The sequence below is a fragment of the Schistocerca americana genome, chromosome X (assembly GCF_021461395.2).
Source record: "Schistocerca americana isolate TAMUIC-IGC-003095 chromosome X, iqSchAmer2.1, whole genome shotgun sequence".
In the NCBI taxonomy this organism is placed as follows: domain Eukaryota; kingdom Metazoa; phylum Arthropoda; class Insecta; order Orthoptera; family Acrididae; genus Schistocerca; species Schistocerca americana.
In genome coordinates, this window is record NC_060130.1 from 595,865,331 (window position 1) to 595,889,205 (window position 23,875).

Genomic DNA, 23,875 nt, shown 5'->3' on the forward strand with positions numbered 1-23,875 from the left:
CTGAAGGCAGTAAATTCAACTAAATACTTAGGGATTACAATTACAAATAACCTAAATTGGAACGATCACATAGATAGTGTTGTGGGTAGAGCAAACCAGAGACTGAAATTCGTTGGCAGAACACATAGAAGGTGCAACAGATCTACTAAAGAGACAGCTTATACTACACTTGTCCTCACTGTTCTGGAGTATTGCTGTGCGGTGTGGGATCCGTGTCAGGTGGGACTGATGGATGACATCGAAAAAGCTCAAAGAAGGGCGGCTCGTTTTGTACTATCGCGAAATAGGAGAGATAGTGCCATATACATGATGCGTGAATTGTAACGGCAATCTTTAAAACAAAGGCGTTTTCCGTTGCGACGGGAACTTCTCATGAAATTTCAATCAGCAGTTTTCTCCTCCGATTGCGAAAACATTCTGTTGGCACACACCTACATAGGGAGAAATGATTATAACGATAAAATAGGAGAAATCATGGCTCGCATAGAAAAATTTTAGTGCTCTTTTTCCCGCACGCCGTTCGAGAGTCAAACGGTAGAGAGACAGCTTGAAGGTTGTTCATCGAACCCTCTGCCAGGCACTTTATTGTGAATAGCAGAGTAATCACGTAGATGTAGATGTAGACACTTATTAGTGGATTTCATTGCAGGGTGTGTCCACCCTTCGCTTTTAATGAAGGTTCGAACTCTGCTGGGGACGCTTTCAATGAGGTGTCTGAATGGCTGTGGAGGAACTGCCAACTATTATTCTTCAAGAACCGAAAAGAGAGAAGGCAGTGATGTTTGAGGCTGGGGTTTGCGGCGAACTTGACTTTGTAACTCGTCCCAAACGTGTTCCATTGGGTACAGGTCGGAACTCTGGGCAGGCCAGTCCATTTCAAGATTGTTAACGTCCACAAATCACTGCCTCACAGAGGATGCTTCGTGACAGGGTGCATTGTCATGCAGACATCAACAGTCATCGTTTCCGACCACCAAAACACCCTCATACCATAACACGACCACCTCAGTACGTGACATGGTTAAAAAACTCTAAACACTATGGGAGTTAACATCTGAAGTCATCCGTTCCCTAGACATAGAACTACTTAAACCCAACATACCTATGGAAATCACACACTACAATGCCCGAGGCAGGATTCGAACCTGCGACCGTAGCAGCCGCGTGGTTCCGGACTGAAGCGCCTAGAACCGCTCGACCACAGCGGCCGGCCTCCATAATTCACTGTTGGCACTACACACGATGGCAGGTGACGTTCTATAGATATTCGCCAAACCCAAACACTTCCATCGGATTGCCAAAGGGTACAACGTGATTAATCTCCCCAAATCATTCGTTTTCAGTCATCCGTTGTCTAGTGACGTCGCTCTTTAGACCTCCTCAAGCGTCGTTTAGGACTGACCATAGAGATGTGTGGCTTATGAAGAGCTCTAGAACATTATAACCTATTGTATTTAACTTCCTACGTATAGTTATTGTGCTAACTGGACTGCTGATACCACTTGGAACTCACGATTGATTCTTTCGGTTGATTTAATGCGATTTTTTATAACCACCCTCAGCAATACTCCACGCTCCCTGTCCATCATTACATGGGGTCTGCCTGGTCTTTGTTTAGTTTCGCTTGTTCCTTCGCGTTTCCACTTCCATGACAATGCCACATCCATGACAATGCCACACGAATCCGTATCTCTGGCACCAGTTTTGATGGCATAACACTCCCAATCCATACCTGGCAAGTTGAAGTCACCTCCTATTACAACGGCATGATCAGGAAAATTACTAATGATATTCTGCAAGTTCCCTCTGAAGCGCTCTACAACTACAGATCCTGACTCAGATGGTCCATGAAAGCAACCGATGGGGTTTGCCTGGTCTTTGTTTAGCTCCGGTTGTTCCTCCGTGTTTCTACTTTGTAGTCATATCACCAACAGTCGACCTGGCCAGCTTTGGAAGGGTAGATATGTCCCTGACTGATTTGTTACCCATGTGACATCCTGTGACTAGCCCACGTTCGAAGTCACTCACGTCTTCTGACTGACCATTCTGCTGTTACAACTTCTCTACTGACAACACAATGCTCTTTGCCTCGTTTTACTGTATTATGGCATGGCCGATCCTCGTGACTTCTAGTGGTCAGTTCATCATTATATAGGGATCAGTGCGCTAATGTAGCATACTTGTATGAGCTCTCTGCTAAACTTATGTATGCTACCTTAAGAAAGACAGTATCCTAAACTTAAAGACGCAACTTGTTTTGGCCGCGTGCACTGCGCGTCGGAAGCTCGCTGGTTTCACTAGCGCCGCGGGAGGAATCCGGCGGACGGAAGCGCACGCGGTGATAATGCGTCCGCGTATCAGACGCCGCTTGTTCCCGGGTCCTCCGACAAAGCGGCAGCTTTCCCCGGAGAACCGGTCCTACGGCTTTCACTCGTCTCGCCGGGACGCATCGTTGCGCAAACGCCCGGGGGCGTCTTCACGGGAGTGGCCTCGCCTGACCTTCGGTCGGCATCGTCAACCTTAGCATGCTCGCCGCCGCGATTCTCATACCCCATCCCATCGCTGCTCTGTATATTTATTGTACAAGCTAGCCAACATTAACACAGATTGACTTACGTAATTATGGCCTCCTTAAAAGTGCTACCATTTACACAGCCGGCCGCGGTGGTCGTGCGGTTCTAGGCGCTTCAGTCCGGAGCCGCGGGACTGCTACGGTCGCAGGTTCGAATCCTGCCTCGGGCATGGATGTGTGTGATGTCCTTAGGCTAGTTAGGTTTAAGTAGTTCTAAGTTCTAGGGGACTGATGACCTAAGATGTTAAGTCCCATAGTGCTCAGAGCCATTTGAACCATTTGAATCATTTACACATGTAGTCCACATATACTGGTAAACACAATTAGAGGGTTAACCACGATATAATGATCCACTACGTAGAGGTTACCATATCTGAGAGATCTTCAATTACAGCCACCCAAAATTAAGTGTACGATGAGCAGTCATGAAAATTTTGGTAGAGAAAAAGTCGGTAATATGTTATCTGAAATAATTTGTCTAAAAGTAAGAAAGGAAGTAGATTATACTATCACTTGACACACCTCATTGCCTCTGGATGATTTCGAACATCATTCAACGGCACATCAAATGTTCCTCCTACCTATTTCATTTCTTACTTTTAGACAAATTATTTCACAAAACCTTTTACTGACTTTTTTCACTATTTTCTTATTGTCAAGTTTTCTTCATTAAGCATGATCTTATTGTCATCTCATTTGCTCCACTAACGTCTTCTGTTTTCAAAACGTTGTGAATTTAACACTTAATTTGAAGTAAAACATTTTGACAGTTAAACACATCAATGTAACTTTTTGTGCTCAAAACAGCATGTCCTTGAAAAGGTAAACTTTTGGTACTTCTTTGCCTTCCTAGTGTCTGCTCTTCCCGAAATTTCCTAAATTGGTTATTTGATTCGAAGGAAGCCATTTTAAAAATCACATTTCAAATCAGTGCAACTTCATGTTCACAAAACAGCTACACGCTGAAGAGATGAGCATTCTCACACCTTATTTGCGTTCCTAGCTTCTTCTGTTCTCGAAATGTAGTAAATTTAGTACTTGATTGACTTGATACGAAGAAAGTCTTTTTGACAATTAAATGTCACACAATGTACCTACTAATGCGCAAAATTGCTACACCTTGAAGAGATGGAAATTTTTGACACTCTATGTAGAGTCGGTGATAGAATTCGCGAGATCCCTCGCTTATTCGTTAAGCTCAACTGCAAAGCTTTGCTCTCCGGTTCGATCATAATGGGCTAGGAGGCACGACGCTACCAACATTGTCAATTACATCTGTGCCTAATGTATGTTTCACGAAACAAAAGCTGAGAGGGAAAATCATGGAGCGTCACAGGCAGTAGCAACAATACGTGCGCATTTTACTGAGACATGAGACAGGTCTCGCAAACGGATTTTAAAAACTGCATTGCGATTTTTCCGAAAATGTTTTAAGCTATTCTCGACCGACACATTCTTTTCTCCATCTCTTTTATCACAGCTTCAGTGAACGAAGGCAGCAATAAGAATTGTGATGTTACAAAAAATGGTTCAGATGGCTCTGAGCACTATGGGACTTAACATCTGAGGTCATCAGTCCCCTAGAACTTAGAACTACTTAAACCTAACGAACCTAAGGACATCACACACATCCATGCCCGAGGCAGGATTCGAACCTGCGACCGTAGCGGTCGTGCGGTTTCAGACTGAAGCGCCTAGAACCGCTCAGCCACTAAGGCCGGCTGTGATTGTACAGTTTGCGGTATGTTATTCAGGAATATCTTACTGATTATAATGGAAAACGTGCTTACGTAACATGGTGCTTACATAATACGGGTACAGGAAGCAAATTATCGACAGTGGCTAGTACTTGAAGTATCCTTGATCACAAAAGATCGAGTCGACAGACGTTCAGTGGGGGCTTCACCGGCACACTTGCTGGACAGATGCTAGCAGTACTTATTCGTTGGAATGGATCCTATTCTGCAGCCTTTGTTACGAATCGCTAGGTTCCACGGTGCACAACGATGTCCGGTTTTCGCCCACCCGTTCTGTCAGCTGCCAGAGTGGCGACAAGTGTTTGGCGTGGCGGATCGCTGGTAACTTTCTCGGGAGTAAAGATATCGTTCTAATTGTCATCTCCACTGATTTGAACACTTTCGGTTGATGTTGCGATGAAAATATTAATGTAAATTTAACAAATGTTAACTAGCTGTGTTACTAGTAACGCCACTTCTCTCTATAGATACGTTATGAATATAATTAGCTACCGAGTGTCTTCCATTGATCTCGAAACAACGACTTCTAACGCTACACAAAGAAAAGTTAAACTTAGAGGTATAGGTCACAGTGGTTATGAATTTTGTTAATACCATACACACGTAGTAGAGAAACGAATTTTGTAATTTCTCGGATAAGAATGGCAAACGTACCCAAAGCTACGAATGTTGGCAATCGACATGGAACCTTTGTAGCTGCTGCTAATACATCCAAAGTCGGTATCTTATTAAAGTCTTTAATGGTAGACGTACGAAAGCATACTGGGTCCTAATACTAACTCATACGACAATTTCAAATGAAAGACCCAATCTTTGCTAAAGATAAACTTATTTATTGAATCTCAAACCACTGGACATCAGGCGATGGCTCGAGTACTGACTTTTTCACATTTTCTTGCATTTTGGAATATTTCACATTATTTTTTCTCGTCGCAGAGACAAATACATACAAAATTTTAATTGACGAAATTTTTGTTGGAATTTACAGTATTGTTCCAAAATCCTGAAAAATCTGGACAGTAAGAAACAAAAATGGGAAACAGAAAATTGTGATGCACCAAACGAATTTCTCTAAGCGATTGTACCTAAACATATTATGATATTTTTATATATTGGCACTGTTGTGGCTGTGCCCTCTTGTGATATTTTGTGGTTCCTGGCTGGATGAGGAGAGGGCTGTATGATAGGTTGGTGGTCCGTTTCCTCTCACTACAACACAAAATGCACACGTAGTTAAAATACACTTTATTACAGGAACGACCTGAGTACTTAACTTCATTGATGTCCAATCTGAAGTTCTGTGGCTAACAGCAATCAAATAACGTGTACTAATTCTTGAATCTTGTCCGTGTCCATACCACAACTATATACGATGACTAACTTCCCCTTATAGCTAGCTAAGGTGCGAAGGGACGACTATTACTGTGGAAGACTAGAGCACAGTGTGACGTATTGAGGTACTGAGATTGAGAGATTGGCCCAGCTCGGTCGTCGTCTGCGGCCTATATGCACGCTGCCCAGGGGGCGTTGAGTAGCTTGGGGGCGTGTCTTGTCGTCTCTTGTCTAGGCGCGCCTAGTTCAGCACCTGCTATACAATGTTTCCTGGTGCCGACCGGTGTGCTGACGAAGGCGTACGCCAGCACACGCACGAAAGCTACATGTTGAGTGTAAGCAACATTAAGAATTTCAGATGGCCGCGACATCCGTCTCTGTCAACGTCTAATTTAATCCGGTTTCACTCCAGTCGGCTGTGGGAGGACATCAAGTTTGACTGGAATTTCGAATAACGGCTGGCCTGGTGTTCGTCACTTGGCGCTGACAAGGGTGGAGGAGGTTTTCTGGTGTGAGTAAAAATTATTATCGCTGGTGGGTATCGAACACGAGACATTTGGCATCAATGTAAACACCCACCCGCCCACGCCATTCACACCCAGCAACGAACAAAGGCACAAAAAACTTTTCAAATGTCTGTGAATTCCTAAGGGACCAAACTGCTGAGGACATCAGTCCGTAGACTTACACACTGCTTACACTAACTTATGTGAAGAACAACACACACACCCATGGCCGAGGGAGGTCTCGAACTTTCAGCGGGGGGAGCCGCGCAATCCGTGACATGGCGCCTCAAAGCACGCAGTCACTGCGCGCGGCGAACGTAAGCCATCAATCGTCTTATACTGAACCGGCGCGATTTCCAGTTGGCAGCCCATAGTTTCATACTGTGTACAGCGAAACCGAAAAAGCTAAGTAACTTGTAATAAGTAAAAATTCGAGACTGAGATTCGAAGTCTGAAGTCTCGCACTGAGTAAAAATGTGGAGAGAAACCGGACAAGTGCGAGTAAGACTTGATAAACGGGTATTCATTGGACAAATACACTCCTGGAAATTGAAATAAGAACACCGTGAATTCATTGTCCCAGGAAGGGGAAACTTTATTGACACATTCCTGGGGTCAGATACATCACATGATCACACTGACAGAACCACAGGCACATAGACACAGGCAACAGAGCATGCACAATGTCGGCACTAGTACAGTGTATATCCACCTTTCGCAGCAATGCAGGCTGCTATTCTCCCATGGAGACGATCGTAGAGATGCTGGATGTAGTCCTGTGGAACGGCTTGCCATGCCATTTCCACCTGGCGCCTCAGTTGGACCAGCGTTCGTGCTGGACGTGCAGACCGCGTGAGACGACGCTTCATCCAGTCCCAAACATGTTCAATGGGGGACAGATCCGGAGATCTTGCTGGCCAGGGTAGTTGACTTACACCTTCTAGAGCACGTTGGGTGGCACGGGATACATGCGGACGTGTATTGTCCTGTTGGAACAGCAAGTTCCCTTGGCGGTCTAGGAATGGTAGAACGATGGGTTCGATGACGGTTTGGATGTACCGTGCACTATTCAGTGTCCCCTCGACGATCACCAGTGGTGTACGGCCAGTGTAGGAGATCGCTCCCCACACCATGATGGCGGGTGTTGGCCCTGTGTGCCTCGGTCGTATGCAGTCCTGGTTGTGGCGCTCACCTGCACGGCGCCAAACACGCATACGACCATCATTGGCACCAAGGCAGAAGCGACTCTCATCGCTTAAGACGACACGTCTCCATTCGTCCCTCCATTCACGCCTGTCGCGACACCACTGGAGGCGGGCTGCACGATGTTGGGGCGTGAGCGGAAGACGGCCTAACGGTGTGCGGGACCGTAGCCCAGCTTCATGGAGACGGTTGCGAATGGTCCTCGCCGATACCCCAGGAGCAACAGTGACCCTAATTTGCTGGAAAGTGGCGGTGCGGTCCCCTACGGCACTGCGTAGGATCCTACGGTCTTGGCGTGCATCCGTGCGTCGCTGCGGTCCGGTCCCAGGTCGACGGGCACGTGCACCTTCCGCCGACCACTGGCGACAACATCGATGTACTGTGGAGACCTCACGACCCACGTGTTGAGCAATTCGGCGGTACGTCCACCCGGCCTCCCGCACGCCCACTATACGCCCTCGCTCAAAGTCCGTCAACTGCACATACGGTTCACGTCCACGCTGTCGCGGCATGCTACCAGTGTTAAAGACTGCGATGGAGCTCCGTATGCCACGGCAAACTGGCTGACACTGACGGCGGTGGTGCACAAATGCTGCGCAGGTAGCGCCGTTCGACGGCCAACACCGCAGTTCCTGGTGTGTCTGCTGTGCCGTGCGTGTGATCATTGCTTGTACAGCCCTCTCGCAGTGTCCGGAGCAAGTATGGTGGGTCTGACACACCGGTGTCAACGTGTTCTTTTTTCCATTTCCAGGAGTGTATATTATACTAGAACTGATATATGATTACATTTTCACGCAATTTGGGTGCATAGATCCTGAGAAATCAGTACCTAGAACGAACACCTCTGGCCGTAATAACGGCCTTGATACGCCTGGGCAATGAGTCAAACAGAGCTTGGATGGCGTGTACAGGTACAGCTGCCCATGAAGCTTCAAACGATACCAAAGTTCATCAAGAGTAGTGGCTGGCGTACTGTGACGAGCCAGTTGCTCGGCCACCATTGACCAGACGTTTTCAATTGGTGAGAGATATGGAGAATGTGCTGGCCAGGGCAGCAGTCAAACATTTTCTGTATCCAGAAAGGCAGGGACAGGACCTGCAACATGCGGTCGTGCATTATCCTGCTGAAATGTAGGGTTTCGCAGGGATCAAATGAAGGGTAGAACCACGGGTCGTAACACATCTGAAATGTAACGTCCACTGTTCAAAGCGCCGTCAATGCGAACAAGAGGTGACCGAGACGTGTAACCAATGGCACCCCATACAATCACGCCGGGTGATACGCCAGTATGGCGATGACAAATACACGCTTCCAATGTGCGTTCACCGCGATGTCGCCAAAAACGGATGCGACCATCATGATGCTGTAAACAGAACCTGGATTCATCCAAAAAAATTCGTGCCCCCAGGTTCGTCGTTGAGTACACCATCGCAGGCGCTCCTGTCTGTGATGCAGCGTCAAGGGTGACCGCAGTCACGGTCTCCGAGCTGATAGTCCACGCTGCTGCAAACGTCGTCGAACTGTTCGTTAAGATGGTTGTTGTCTTGCAAACGTCCCCATCTGTTGACTCAGGGATCGAGACGTGGCTGCACGATCCGTTACAGCCATGCGGGTAAGATACCTGTCATCTCGACTGCTTGTGATACGAGGCCGTTGGGATCCAGCACGGCGTTCCGTATTACCCTCGTGAACCCACCGATTCCATGTTCTGCTAACAGTCGTTGGATCTCGACCAACGCGAGCAGCAATGTCGCGATACGATAAACCGCAATCGCGATAGGCTACAATCCGACCTTTATCAAAGTTGCAAACGTGATGGTGCGCACTTCTCCTCCTTACACGAGGCATCACAACAACGTTTCACCAGGCAACGCCGGTCAACTGTTGTTTGTGTATGAGAAATCGGTTGGAAACTTTCCTCATGTCAGCACGTTGTAGGTGTCGCTACCGGTGCCAACTTTGTGTGAATGCTCTGAAAAGCTAATCATTTGCTTATCACAGTATCTTCTTCCTGTCGGTTAAAGTTCGCGTCTGTAGCACGTCATCTCCGTGGTGTAGCAATTTTAATGGCTGGTAGTGTATATTGATAATAGTACACAATAATTTCGTGTGTCTCAATGGCTTGGTGGTAGTCTCTCTCTTAACAGACGAAAAGATAGAGAGACAGTCAATAAATGCCAAAAAATATTTTTTATGCGATCTAATTACATATAACAGGATTCGGACTTTTCGTGCAGAGCACTCCTTTACAGTCTTACTTTCCTAAGACTAATTTTTTGCCTTACACTCGAGCTACAATATTATACGATTTACGGGAACCTTTTTAAAGAAACAGCTGGTCGTCTCTGGGAACCGTCTTGTAGCGGGAGATCGGCGCACGCACGCAGAACGCCCGAGCTTATCGCCCGACGCTGCGGCTTGTCGCACAGCCAGACGTCGCGCGCTGTTGGTAGCTTTTGACGCGTAAGACCCGGCTTTCTCGCTGCCACGAAGCACCGAGTCGACGGCGTGACATAAGCTGCGACTGTGTATAGCAGAGGGAAGCATCGTCTTTCCTCGACTGCTCACTGACGTTTATGGATACTGCTGCAACTTATACTGACAGTTTGCTTTACGAGGGCTGGTTGTCCTGATAACGGTCTACTAATGGGGAAACTAGGACCACTAGTTTATATTATTGTGCAATGGACCTGCTGCTACGAATTAAACCGTAAATACGTAATCTGATATTATTTGATAGTGTTTAACCATTGTATTGTGTGCAATTGGGGACCGACCTAGAAACGACGGAGAGCCTCCGGCCCCGCCGTAGCCCGCAGTGGTTCACAACCCCGCAACAGCCTACAGCAGTCCACTCACCCCACTGTCGCCCCACACCGAACCCAGGGTTATTGTGCGGTTCGGCCCACAGTGGACCCCCCGGGAACGTCTGACATTAGACGAGTGTAACCCCAAATGACAAATGTTTGCCTGGTAAAGTAATTATGGTGTACGCGTACCTGGAGACAGTGTTTGCACAGCAGTTGCCGACACAGTGTAACTGAGGCGGAATAAGGAGGACCAGCCCGCATTCGCCGAGGCAGATGGAAAACCGCCTTAAAAACCATCCACAGACTGGCCGGCACACCGGACCTCGACACTAATCCGCCGGGAGTAGTTTCATCATAATGCTTTTTCTTCTTTTTTCTTTTTTTTTTCTTTTTGCTAAACGACAAGTTTAGAATTATCTCTACAGCTTGGTAAAGAAATGTGATGCCTTAAGAAAGGTGAAAGGTGCACTAAAACTGAATACTGTTGTGTGTGTGTAACTCAATGAACTCGAAAGTTGCGTCCATTCGCTGTCATATCTTAATCGTGAATTATTACGAAATCGTATCTTAATTGTGACATGTCGGTTACATTTTGACTTGGACGTGATGTTTTTGCTCCTCTTACTCCTTTTTATTTCGTTATTTTTAGCTGCAGACAAACAATTTGAGTACGTGGAAGCTGGTACTGAAACAAAGTGTTGTATTTTATGGACACAAATTACAATATGCTTCGAAATACTCGTCACAGTGTCGCTGTATTCGTCAGCTGGTTAGGAAGTGCACATTGCAGACGAATTAAAACAGAATCTGAATGTAAGCTTACGAAAGTTCTATGCAAACAAGATCAGATTTGGTAGCGATTACAGTTTGTACCGTCACCAGCTAGGAAATATTGTGCTTGTATTCTAGTGCAAAGGGCTTCACAGCCAGTTTCGAGACAACACACTCTGAAAAATTCGTAACTTCCCCTGCGATACACACTACACTTTTTGACATGAAACCTGGCTGTCGCCCGGCCACCACAAAGTCTAAGCCTGTACAATTAACTGGCTGAACTGATAATTCTCTAAGACCAGTTATCTCCACAAATTATCAACACTGTAGTAGGCTGTGGTTTCGTGGAGGAAGCCTTCAGTTTGAGTCGGTCGCGTCGTTTACACCCACGATAAAACGCGTGACATGTGAATTCAACGTCATGGGGTCGAAACCACTCCGTGCTTACATTTTTGTTTAGCGCCCTTCGTCTTAATGCTGATGTCGTGAATGTAATAACAGCGCAGCTACAATGTATTTCACTTTCTGACACACCAGTGATAACAGTTCCACCCAATAATATTTTTGTGTGAGATTTCTTGGCAGACCGTCTGCTTCTGAATAGCACAGCTATCCGGAGCCCAGGCAGCCATTGCAGTGGCGGAGCTGTGCTCCCTCTCCCTTGACGAAGGCGCTCGCTACAGCTCATCGCTTTGAATAGTGTAAAATGCTTTACTGTTGCTGAATAATGCTTCACCAAAAAGTCTTCGACTTGCATTTAATAATTGTTAGAAACGGAGGCAGAAGACATGTTTTTATCTGATGGCTTTTCTACTACACTAATATGCAACACATGAGTATAGCACCAAACTGATTTGATAGTTTATGATTCAATTAAAATACTTCACTATGTTGTTTAATGTTATGATTAACGCCTTATATCTCGCTTCTTTCCCTCTTAGAGGTTGTTCTTCGTGCAATTATTTATTCAGAAATTCGTGTGTTTCAATCAAGCCACAGTTAGTAACGATGGTCCAATGTGTTTTAATGTCGTCGTTTGATTCTTTAGGGTAAAAGTATGCGATAAACAGTGCGAATACCTTGTAGGACATGACCAATTGCAAAGCATCCACCCTGCACATCTTGAGGACCATATATAGGCTCATGGAGAACTTAACGCTAATTGAAAGTGATATTTAAGGCATTCAATTAGATTTAAACCAACAAAACTGCCCATATTCGAAGCTACCCTGAGTGGGAAGAGATTGCAGACACCGATGGCAGCAAACGTGTAGAGGGAGTGCTAATAGCGATTACAAAAATTTATCGCAGAAGAAGTATATTAAGCATTATGTTTTCTTCATAACTATTCCCCTGGCATATGGATGCTAAGTGACGAAGAAAACTCAAATTCGTATCGTCGACGGTCGATTCGGATCTCTTCAGAGAAGTTTGTGTAGTCATGGAGCTTCATATTGATAGAACGGACGTCTATGAACATTAAAACAGCTTAGTGAGTTGAGATTGTGAGAAGACTTAACGTGTAATGATTTTCTTTATTCCAGCAATTTTTATTTACATTAAGTGAAACCGAAAAAAAGAAATTTGAGTGCCCTGGTACAGTTGTGCACTCTCATACGTTTTTCACCGTCAAATCTACCATAGGTAATGCCTAATAACAAGGTTGTTCAGTGCTTGCGTAATTTTTTTCCGTTTCGTTTGGTATTGAAATAAATGAAGTATAGATTCTGGAGATGTGACGTCATAAACATTGAGATATCTAGAAAACTGCTACGTCAGGCATGACGTCCTCTTTTATTCCTTCTTCGCTACGAAAGCTATTCGCAAACCTTTTCGGTACAAAAATATTAAAAAGTATCTAAAATCACAGGTGTGCTCAAGTGCAACGTTGTGTCAAAATTTCAAATCAGTCGGTCAAGGACTTTCCGAGACTTGCTGCTGTGAAAATGTTCGGCTCTGCTTTCTTTCTCGCATACCTGCTAAAACAACGATTGGCATCTGCCCAATTTCCCTGGCGTACTATCCGACTTCTAATTCTGACCATTTGCGGAAAATGCTTAACCTGAGTAGTCCTACTTTCAAACAAGGGCTGACGCAGGAAACCTAGGCATGAAGGACTCACTGAAAGCAATTAGTCGGGATTACAGAAAACGTTTGGTTCCATTGGGAACCTGTGTTCACTATTTAGATTCTGAGAGTTATGTATTTCTCTCAGTGTCATCAGTGAGAAGAAAAATAAAGAAACTGTAAACAGGTTCATGATCTGTATACAGTGCATTAAAATTTTACACTACTAAGTAAACTGCTTTGGTTATTATAGTCTTCACATAAAACAGGGTATCACTTTCAGTCGCAGGGATGACAAAAGTTTCAGAAAAATTCAGAATGGGAAAAAGTGGCATATCGACTATGGCTTTTCACCATCCAAAATAGTTCTTACCAGCTGTGTTTCCTGTTTTTCATTTAACTTTCATCACCATTTACGGACCAGTCAGCTCTTTTCACAGCATCTTTTTCGACTTTCTTCTTCATCCGTATTATAGCTACAAATTTGTTCAACATATAAACTGTTAAACAGTAAACAGTTTTTGGTTAGCTAACGTCTTTGCATTAGTAAATAGCATATTCCATAAATTAAAAACTTCCATTTAATTCTTATGTCTTTAAACTTGATACTGTCCTTTTTCATTGAAATAGCGCGTAATAATAAAATTTTAGATTATAATGTCAAAGCTTTAGATGAAATAAACTAATAATCAGGTCATTTTCTTTTGGAAAACTTGTTATTCTTCCAGACAACCTCGGTACCTCTCAAAATGTTTGACGTAGTTGCTGTGTTGCCTATGGTGAACAAACGTTGTGTCTAATGAAGTAGTACTGTTTATCCGTCAGAAACTGAAGCCTGATAAATAAATAAATAAAAATACTCTCCTATTGCTGCTCATGATCACGTATAGCCACCATCCGCTTTCACAGTGACTCGAAGTCTGTTGTGTATTTTTCTTTCTTTTTCTCCGGGCTTCCTTACCTCCCCTTCTAGCCCGACCTTCGCTCTCCAATTACGCCTTCATCGGCGAACTTCTCCGCTATTTTTTAAATTATTGCTGAATTTGTTTTTTTGCTCTTTTTGCATATCTATGTATTTTAGTCATTGGATGGATATAGAAAATGGAGCACTTCTTCTCTTGGAAAATTAAATATTACATATCCTGTAGAAAATTAATTCGGTCGTCCAGTTTAAACTTGTAGCTTTTCCTTAAAATGATATGAAATTATACCTCTTCACAAATAATAAGTTAGAAACATCCTCTGAATCTGACTGGTTAACAAAAAATAACGTCTCTGCTAATGCTGCTCAGTATCGCATATCGCCGCCTTCTGCTTCCATAACGGCTCGAAGTCTGTTGGACGTTGAGCCCACAACTCTAGCCACATTTCTTGGAAATAGTTCGTTCCAGAAGTCATGAATCGCATCAGAAAGCTGGCGGCGAGTGGACAGTGACTTTCCCTTTTCCTTTATAATTCTAATATTCACGACTGGATTCATATCAGCTCCTTTAGATGGCCATTCCAATAGTAAGTGCATTTATGCGGTCGTCGAACCACCTGTTAACCTCACGTGACATATGAACGGGCGATCTTCTCCAGGATGGAAATATAGTTGCGCGTATCCAGTTTTCCATGTAGCTCCCACAGGAGCCCCATCCTTCGGCCGATATCCATGCCCATACTGTTACTGATTCCCTACCCCTTCTTCGACAACTGTAAGTATGTCTTGGATCATACCTAGCACCTTTTGGTCGGTAAACAAGTACTCTTCCTGTTGAGGCCGCACAGAACACTCTTTCGTCTGTAAAATCCACCAATCTCCAAAACTGGACAGTATTACCGACATTTGCAGCAGTAAAGCCAGGGGGTTTCTCTGTGGGAAACAGACAATGTCTCTTTCTGACCGAGCGAGGTGGCGCAGTGGTTAGCACACTGGACTCGCATTCGGGAGGACGACAGTTCAATCCCACGTCCGGCCATCCTGATTTAGGTTTTCCGTGATTTCCCTAAATCGCTACAGGAAAATTCCGGGGTGGTTCCTTTGAAAGGGCACGGCCGACTTCCTTCCCCGTCCTTCCCTAATCTGATGAGACCGATGACCTCGCTGTTTGGTCTCTTCCCCCAAACAATCCAATCCAATCTCTTTCTGAGCAGCGTTTCTTGCTCGCAGTCCACCTTCGCTTAGACAGCGAATGACGGTTTTGCTGCTAATAGGGAGGCTCAAGGCTTGCTGAATTTGTAGTGCATTGACGAATGTATGGTTTTCACTGTAACGGCATATCTGCCGATCCTGAGCTGCTGTTGCTTTGCGGCGAGCACCAGTGTGAGGCCGTTTGTGCAGGTTAGCAACTTCTTCCTTTCGTCTGACCCACCTCTCAACCATCGACTTGCTATATAGCCATTTGGAAATGCTCGATTAAGTGCTGTTATAGCACCCTTGTCTGCTTCAGCCAAATGAGACATATAGCGTTGACTTGAATTCCCCGTTGCGTATAACAAATGCTGCGCATGCACTACTAGCAGGAAATACACTGCGCCAGCGCTCAGTTAGTTTGCCCCACTCCGCGACTGCAGACATAACACTGACTGGTGAAGCATGTAGCATGGAAATCGGTGATAACAAAGAAGTGGATGACAGCAACGAGGAATCTCAAACCTGTGCCCGTGTCATTCCACAGAGGAGCAACTTACAATCTGGAATATTGCTTACAAAGGAATAGTCTTTGTTGTCATGCCTTAATCTGTTTCCATTTTATTTTTAGTTTGCCAGTAGTTAACGTCAGACAACGCCCAGATGCCAAAAATTAGTTTCGAACACAGAGTAGACATTATATGAAAGTAAATTTATAAAATTTCTCATGGTTTCTCTACTTGAAATATCCTTTATCATCATAGGAAATCATGTGAGGCGGAAGACGGTACCGTGCTTGGCACTACCGTACATGTGCCACTTCGAGAGAAAAGGGAGCACATCTGCAAAGCAAAAAACACGCAGTTGTCATGATTAAATTTAGGAAGTTTCCGGTTCCTGCTGGCGCCTGAAGTATGCCATTTAGATTTAATTTGACTTTAACAGTAAGTGACAGAAAAATCAGAACAAGCTAACAAGCTTCAACACGACACGAAGGATACTGATCAATCCCTAGTTAGTTTAGCTTTAATGGCAACAAATTAGTTCTCATTGACAAGTGCAAGCCACAAACGTCAACAGCCGATGGAAACAATTTTCACTACACGGGTAGAATATGGCAAGACTTAGGTAAGATCGGATTATTGTGCGCTCTCTGTCAAACATTATCATACGAAAACTTTTATAAAAATATTGAAACTTCATCTACAGTTTTTATAGAACGCGACTGATCGAGAACCATGAGCTGCACCTTATTAGAACACTGGACCAAAGGAACCAGGTCTAACTAACATCGATTCTGGCAACTGAAGAGTCTTCGTAGTTTTTAAATAGTTCACCATCGTCACTCATCCACTGGTGTGGCAGCGGGTCATTACATCTCCTCGCTGTGCTGCTAATTTGGGGAGGAAAGAGTTGACTGGGTTCGATCCCAGATCGTTCCAAGACAGTTCGGCGAACAAATCTGTGTATGATTTATACGTGGTTTTTTACACTCATCTAGGCGAATGCTGGCATAAACGATTAGCAAATCTCTATTGTAACGCTAAAATGAAGAGATGTTCCAATACACATCCTTAGACTATTCGAAATAACCGTAAGTTACATTTACAGTATAAATCATTGGCGTTTACACCAATAAAACCAAATTATACTACTATCAAAACAATTTAATTTCTTGGCTCGCAGAAAGCATGAAACAGATAACTGCATTTATCACAATTACTTTATTATTATTATCCGGTTTCACAATGTAACATTTTACGTTTTCCTGTACCCCAACATTACACGTCAAATTTGATTTTCATCCTCCATTTTTGTCTATGCGTCCATAGGATTCGAACCTGCGACCGTAGCGGTCGCGTGGTTCCAGACTGAAGCGCCTAGAACCGCTCGGCCACACAGGCCGGCTTCGCATCGTCGCGTCGGTGCTTAAGGCCAATGAGAGTTCTGCATCAGAGTAAACTGTGACATTAGACAAACCAGTGAGCGAGGACAAACAAAAATTTGCTTCTTACACGGCGACCAACTGCAGCTAAAATTCATGGAATAAACTTCAGTTTGTCTCAGACGCTGTACCACTAATATGAAACTATTAAATGATAGCTCAGAGTGCCAAAATATCTGAAAAAGTATCTGTAATAACTTAACACATATCATTAAAAAAATAAATAATTCTCCTGTTGTCATCGCAGGAAATGCAACACCTGGTGACCCGTAGAGTGAACATCTCGACGTTCTAAGATCTTGCTTGTTGGTGTTTTGAAGCCCGACTGGTCTATAGGATACATAACCTCTTTCCCTACGTATTCCACAAAATTACTCTCCCGTTGATGCATGTACCTTTCGACTATAGACAAATTTTCAATCACGAAACAGAGTACCTTTAAAACATGCCAATATTAAAAATTTAGATTCATAACTGTTTTGCAGATTCGGCATTGGTAGATACAGCAGGCTAATTCCGTCTTTACGAATTTAAGATTTGTTCCCACAGTTATTTGGTTGAACCTACGAATGAAAGGTGACCCTGGATTTCGCTGTCTCCAATCGTCTCATTCAGCGTACCCTACACTGAGGAGAATCTCATCATTGTATTTTCACTAATAAGGAGGATACGAATTTTCTATCAATGACTCGATCCTCATTCAGCATATTTAAAATTCTGACCAGTACGTAAAATCATCGGAGAGGGGGGGGGGGGGGGAGATTTCTCATCCCCTGTCGAGAAAAAATTTTTTTACATTTGGTATGTGTTTGTCACTCTGGGCCAGTAGAGGTTCAGCAAAAAGCGCTCTGCTCGTCTATGCGGAATCGAAGTTATGAGTTCACATACGTGCTAATCTTTACAGTTTGTACTCATCTGGGCTAGTATATTATCTTTACTGTTGTATTTGATATTTACAATTGCATACGTCACGTTCTGTGTCCTGAAACCTCTGTTTAAGGAAATCCTTTACGTAGAAACATGATCTGTCTGTGGAACACATTCATTCTGTGATTCATAGCAATTCTTTTCAAAGCTCTCGGTGGCAGTGATGATCTACTCAATACATCTTGTAACGTCCCCTTAGAAAAATTAATGAATTACTGTGCAGATAAACCTCTTACATTATTTGATTTTCAAACAGCTGAGCAGAACTGAACGTACTCAGACATTTCGCTCTTTACCTATTCTGATCAACACTAAACTGACACACAATATTTTTAGCGCAACGCAATCTGACTTTCAATAATCCATACAAAAGAATGGCCCTGACTAACATTAACTTATACCTTTCACAAATCACTTACCTCACAAAAATCTTCGTTACTCGAACTACTGCAATACAGCGAGCGCCACTACTGCCAGCTAAATAAAAGATTCTAACTACTGAAGGCACTAACTACTGATAGGCATAGTTAGCAAATGAAAGATTCTGAATAGAGAACAAACAATGTATTTACCTTAATAGTGTTAAAAAGTCATAATATATATATATCAGTTCATGGCATCCAGTCTTACAAATTTACTGTCTCTGTCCAGATCATCCGCTCTCAAAACTCCACCATCTCACTCCCCACATCCACCATAGCTGGCGGCTCACCTCCAACTGCGCAACGCGACGCGCTGTTAACATCCAGCTGCCCAACACTACAATAGCAAACAACAATGCAAACCAGCCACAAACTGCACACAGCACAGCCAGTGATTTTCATACAGAGCGCTACATGGCGTTACCAATAAAAACCTAAACAGCCTACTTACATAGCCCCCATGCTCCCGACTAAAAATTTTGCAAATTGTTTTGGGCAGTGGCCAATACAGATTTGAAAATAATTTTTATAATTACAATAACAAAGGAATCAAATGCACACACTTTTTGATATAATGTTGGTCAAAAGCTAAAATTTTCTCACAGTCCATAAAGACAGTCCTGATCATTCATCACAGTAAAATATCTGTGTGTTTTTTTTTTTTTAAGTCTGAGCAGTAAAAGAAAATGCATACGGAAGTAGTGGATTTCCATGCAGTCTTGAAGAAGTAGTGTTGTCCTTCCAACGGAAGGACGGTTCTTACTCTTGACATGCAGACAGGTAATGGGCCACAACAGAGCAAACCCACAGCAGAGTCAGTCGAAGTTTTGAAGAATATTGGTAGGTAGGTCATCACAGAGCAGACCCACTGTAGTCCTGGTAGAGATTACGGTATTGGTGGGCCACCAGAGGTGCAGACCCACTGCAGTTCTTGTAGAAATAATGGTATTGGTGAGTCTTCAAAGGTGTAGACCCACTGTAGTCCTTGTAGAGACGGCCAGCAGCCATCTGTTGCGACTGTGCAGGTGCACAATCACCATCGAAGAATCTTGTGGACAATATAGCAAGTCCATAACCACCACATGTGCACTCACAAAGTATTTGGAATTCTCCTTAGAACCAGCAATGCTGTTAACCAGTCCCTTGCTGAATTATCAACACACTTGCAAACACTAACAGTCCCAACTTCTCATCTATTGTGCATATACTATGACCAACAGAAACGTGTGCAGTGAAATGAATGCTTACAAGTTACTTAATTTGATGAACTGGTGTCAATTACAATTTTATAACATGAGAATACAATAACAAAGGTACAAAATACATGATTAAAGAACATAACAATACAGATAACATTTGTAGTAATACGGGCTTTACAAAAGAATAGAAATAGAAATATACATCAGTGTTACAGGAATTATGATATAAGTACATACATAAAAGATCAGAATAGCTTTCGAAACATCAACTTCACACATGAGCATTAAAACAAAACAGAATAAATAATGTCTAAACATCTTTACAAAGTAAATAACATATTATCAGTGCAAATTATGTTTGAGCATAACAGTATTCGTCATCATAGTGAATGTAGCTGAGTATTAGAAAAATTCTACAGCATAAGTCTTATCAGATAAACACATAAAGACGGGAAGAACACAAATACACAAGGGTACACAAACATATAGTGGGATAACACAAAAGGAAAAGACAGGGTTTGTTTTACTGCAGTATTTTCCAAACAAAACTGCTCCCTTCATTCATCATCATTCCCAAAAAGTCCTATCTATACCTCTTGTCCCTAAACCCTACTGTATCGTTCATATCCTCTTTAAAAATTCTTTTTTGGCCAAACCATTTTCTTATAGCTTCTCAATGCATTTCTTCCAATTCATCACAACTCGTTCTCTTATATAGCCTACCCCCTCTTAAGCTAACTTAAATCTACTGAGCTCAGATGCTAAACTAAGGGACAAGGCAATGCAGCAGTACAAAACCATTAACACAAACAGCAATGACAAAAAATGCAAATTGCCAAGGTAAGCAGCAGTACATCTAAATTAGCAAAGCAATTGCAATATTACAACTAATATAAGGCACTGTGCACCAAACAAGAAAAATAAATCAGTAGTAAAACTGGCTTAACAGAGTAATACAAAGTGAAATTCAGTAGCACTATGTCTGGCAAACAGCAGCAGCAACAAATGCAATAACTTATATCTAATCATGACAAACCCACAAGCAGAAAAAATAGTGCACTAAAGATGGCCATGTCTAATACCTACGTCAGAACTTAACACTAGAGTGATGCATCACCTTGACTTACTCTACAAGACAAGTTACCCAGTCATTGACAAAAATTATGTATGTAATTCCTGTGAAGGGAAATATCTTTTTGTGCTTCCTCGTTTCTTTGGAAGCAGATCATAAAATTATTATTTACTAGATCTGTAGGCATAAAATATCTATATTAGTACATCTATTAAATTTTATTTTAACCAATGCTGCAGTGGAACTAGAAACTAGATATTAAACGAAATGAGCAAATATATATATATACAGAAACGTCGTTCACTAGCCAAATGGCGTCTCCAAACCCAGTAAAAAAATCTCTCAACTAGAAAGACAATAGATGTAAAATGTTTCTCATCATTTCATTAGGCATTTCAGTAAGTATCATAAATTAAGAGCTCCACAGTGTAATAATATGTTTTCAAGTTTGAGCGTGTCGTATTTGCGATGCTTTCTACAAAGGAATGTTAATAGCGAGGTTAATGGCCTCTCCTTTTTTTTGTTGTGCCTCTGAAAGGCACGGCTTTTTTTTCAGGCGACTGTCGCATAGCTTGGCGCCTACAGCGCATTATGTCAGGGTCACTTATCTTTCTTACCGAAATATTTCCGACAGCAGTTTGGTACAGTGGCAGTTTGATACAAATAAAATTTCACAAGTCGAGAAATTATGGTAGAAATGTTTAGAAACAAAATCCTATAAATACAACAGTGTCCAAAAAATTTTTGCCGGCATTGTGTTACATTCACGCATTTACACACATTTCATAACTCTTAAAGTACGATTCTCAGCTTATTGATCATAAACATACCTCATCAGCATAATACACATCGTCATCGTAATAATAACATCATAACAGATCAATGACATCTCAGAATCGTCGCAGCTTCTTTCAATAATTCCAAGACCTTCAATAAAGTCATCTACCTCAAACGTACTTCAAAAATCATGATCCCTTACCAAATACATCATTCAAAGCTTTCATAGTATGACAATGGTTCCAAAAAAATATGAACAGTTCATAAAGTACAGAAAAAATACAATTTCGTAAGTATGAAGTTATCCAACTGTGTAATTGCATAAATATCTGTCACTGACGTAGCAAAATAAATGTTTGTCTCTCTCAGTTAAATAATCAGATAGCTGCGTAATTCTGTCTTACAGAAATATGGTACCGATGTGTAAAGTTGTATAAGCAAATACCATATTAGCTAGGGCTCCTTGTGCTTGCCAAACACATGGTACACAAAGTAGGCGTGTACCCCCTGAGGATTAATGTAATTATACCCTCAGGTGTTACCGATTACAGCAATGGAATGAAATGTATCGCGGAAAACCCTTGTATCTCTGTAATTCAAAAATCTTTAAAAATAAATGTTTTAAGTACAAAATTAATCACTCAAATACGTGTCCTTTAGCGCTAAACGTGTGTCTTGTTGTAAGATAATTCTGTGGAAGTGTCGTAGTTATCATCGTCCGTAAGCAAAGTTCTGTAGAAGTCAACGTACTTACCTCGCAATAAACAAAAGTTAAATGCTATGCGTATAGATATTGTAGTCATTACGTACCTTACCGTGATCAAGAAAGTACTGTAATGTAACGTATTGTTGTGCTATGGAAAAGGCTGTCTCATTGTAGCTATACCACAAAAGTTACTACTAAAACATTTTTTCCTTTCCAGAAGAATTCAGAAAAACTGTGCAGAGATAAAACAGATGCACCGCAAAAGCAACAATGTAAATTGTGTCACACATTAGTAGCGTCGTGATATAATAGAGTAAGTGTCAAATAAACTAACCACTGTGTCATATGGTACCTCTCAGAAAGTATTTTAAATCCAGAATGTATTTTCAAGTAAATCAAAATGTTGCATTACAATGTCATTAGCAATATTGGTATATGTTCTAAGTATGTGAGCCTTATACTCATTATGTAATCGTGCAACTAACAAGCAAGAATGTACACACACAATAACACGGTGTCGTCTGTTCACTATAACACTGCATTCGTAATTACTGTCAAAATCTGTTCCCTAGGTTCTAGACTGGATAGTTAATTTTAAAACATAGTTCCATGTTAACAGTTTCTAAATGTGACAAAGCATACTAGTAACGTGAAGTGAAAAATTTTATAGCAAAGACTAAGTTAAAAAGCAGATTAACTTTCAATAAACGGTTATACATGTGAAATATGGTGTAAACCTTTACTCTTCCTAGTACGCAGAGTTTCAACTTCAACACAGTTATCATGTGGCATATGTCGGTAAAGAATGCTAAAATTTTTCTCATGGTTAGCGTCTATGTTATTTTTCTCTGAGCCAGCCGGCGCACGTGGCTGCCTGCGGTGCGAGTCATTGTCTGCTATCTCTTTGTTGGAGTGCGTCGTTATTGGGATTAGGAGACCTAACTTCTACAAATTCACCTTGCCGAGAGGGCCCAGCCCTGTTTGAATCCCGCCAGTTCTGATGAAATTCAGGTCTGTCGTTATGGTTATATCGTCTGTCGTCATGTCGGTAGTTCCTGTAGTTTCTTTCTTGTCGGTTAAGTGGTGGAGAATTTCTCCCTGAATTATCACTGCACGGTGGACCGTTGCGTCTGAAGTTATTCTGTCTCCCATGATAATAATAGTTCTGGTTGCCATATTTTCTGTTTCTATGATTGTCTCTGTCATATTCATTACTACGGAAATGCGATCCTTCTCTGTAACTATTACTCTGCCAGTGGTTGTCATATGGGTGGTGTCTGTTTTGTTCACGATTTGCGTTGTAAGAATAGCCTTGTCGTGTCCATTTATTATTTCTTTCATCACAGAATTGTGACGGATGTGACCTGTATTTGTTGTGTTCCTGTTTTCGCGTCCCGCGATTGTCAGTGTCAATTTCCAACTCTTGTAAGAGTCCCTGAAAAGCTTCAATGTCGTCTTTGCAGCGTCCTGCCAAAATAATATGTCGTAAATGTTCAGGCAATTCGATTAAGCAAATGCGGATGAGTTCTGAGGGGCTGTATGGGTTTGAAAGATACTGATTCTTATGTCACATGTCTTCGAAATATTTGAAAAGACTAGAAAATTCCGATTGTTCGAAATGTTTCATCATTATGATGCTATGTTTTACTCAGTCTTGAGTAGCTTGAGACCAATATGCTGAGAGGAAGGCAT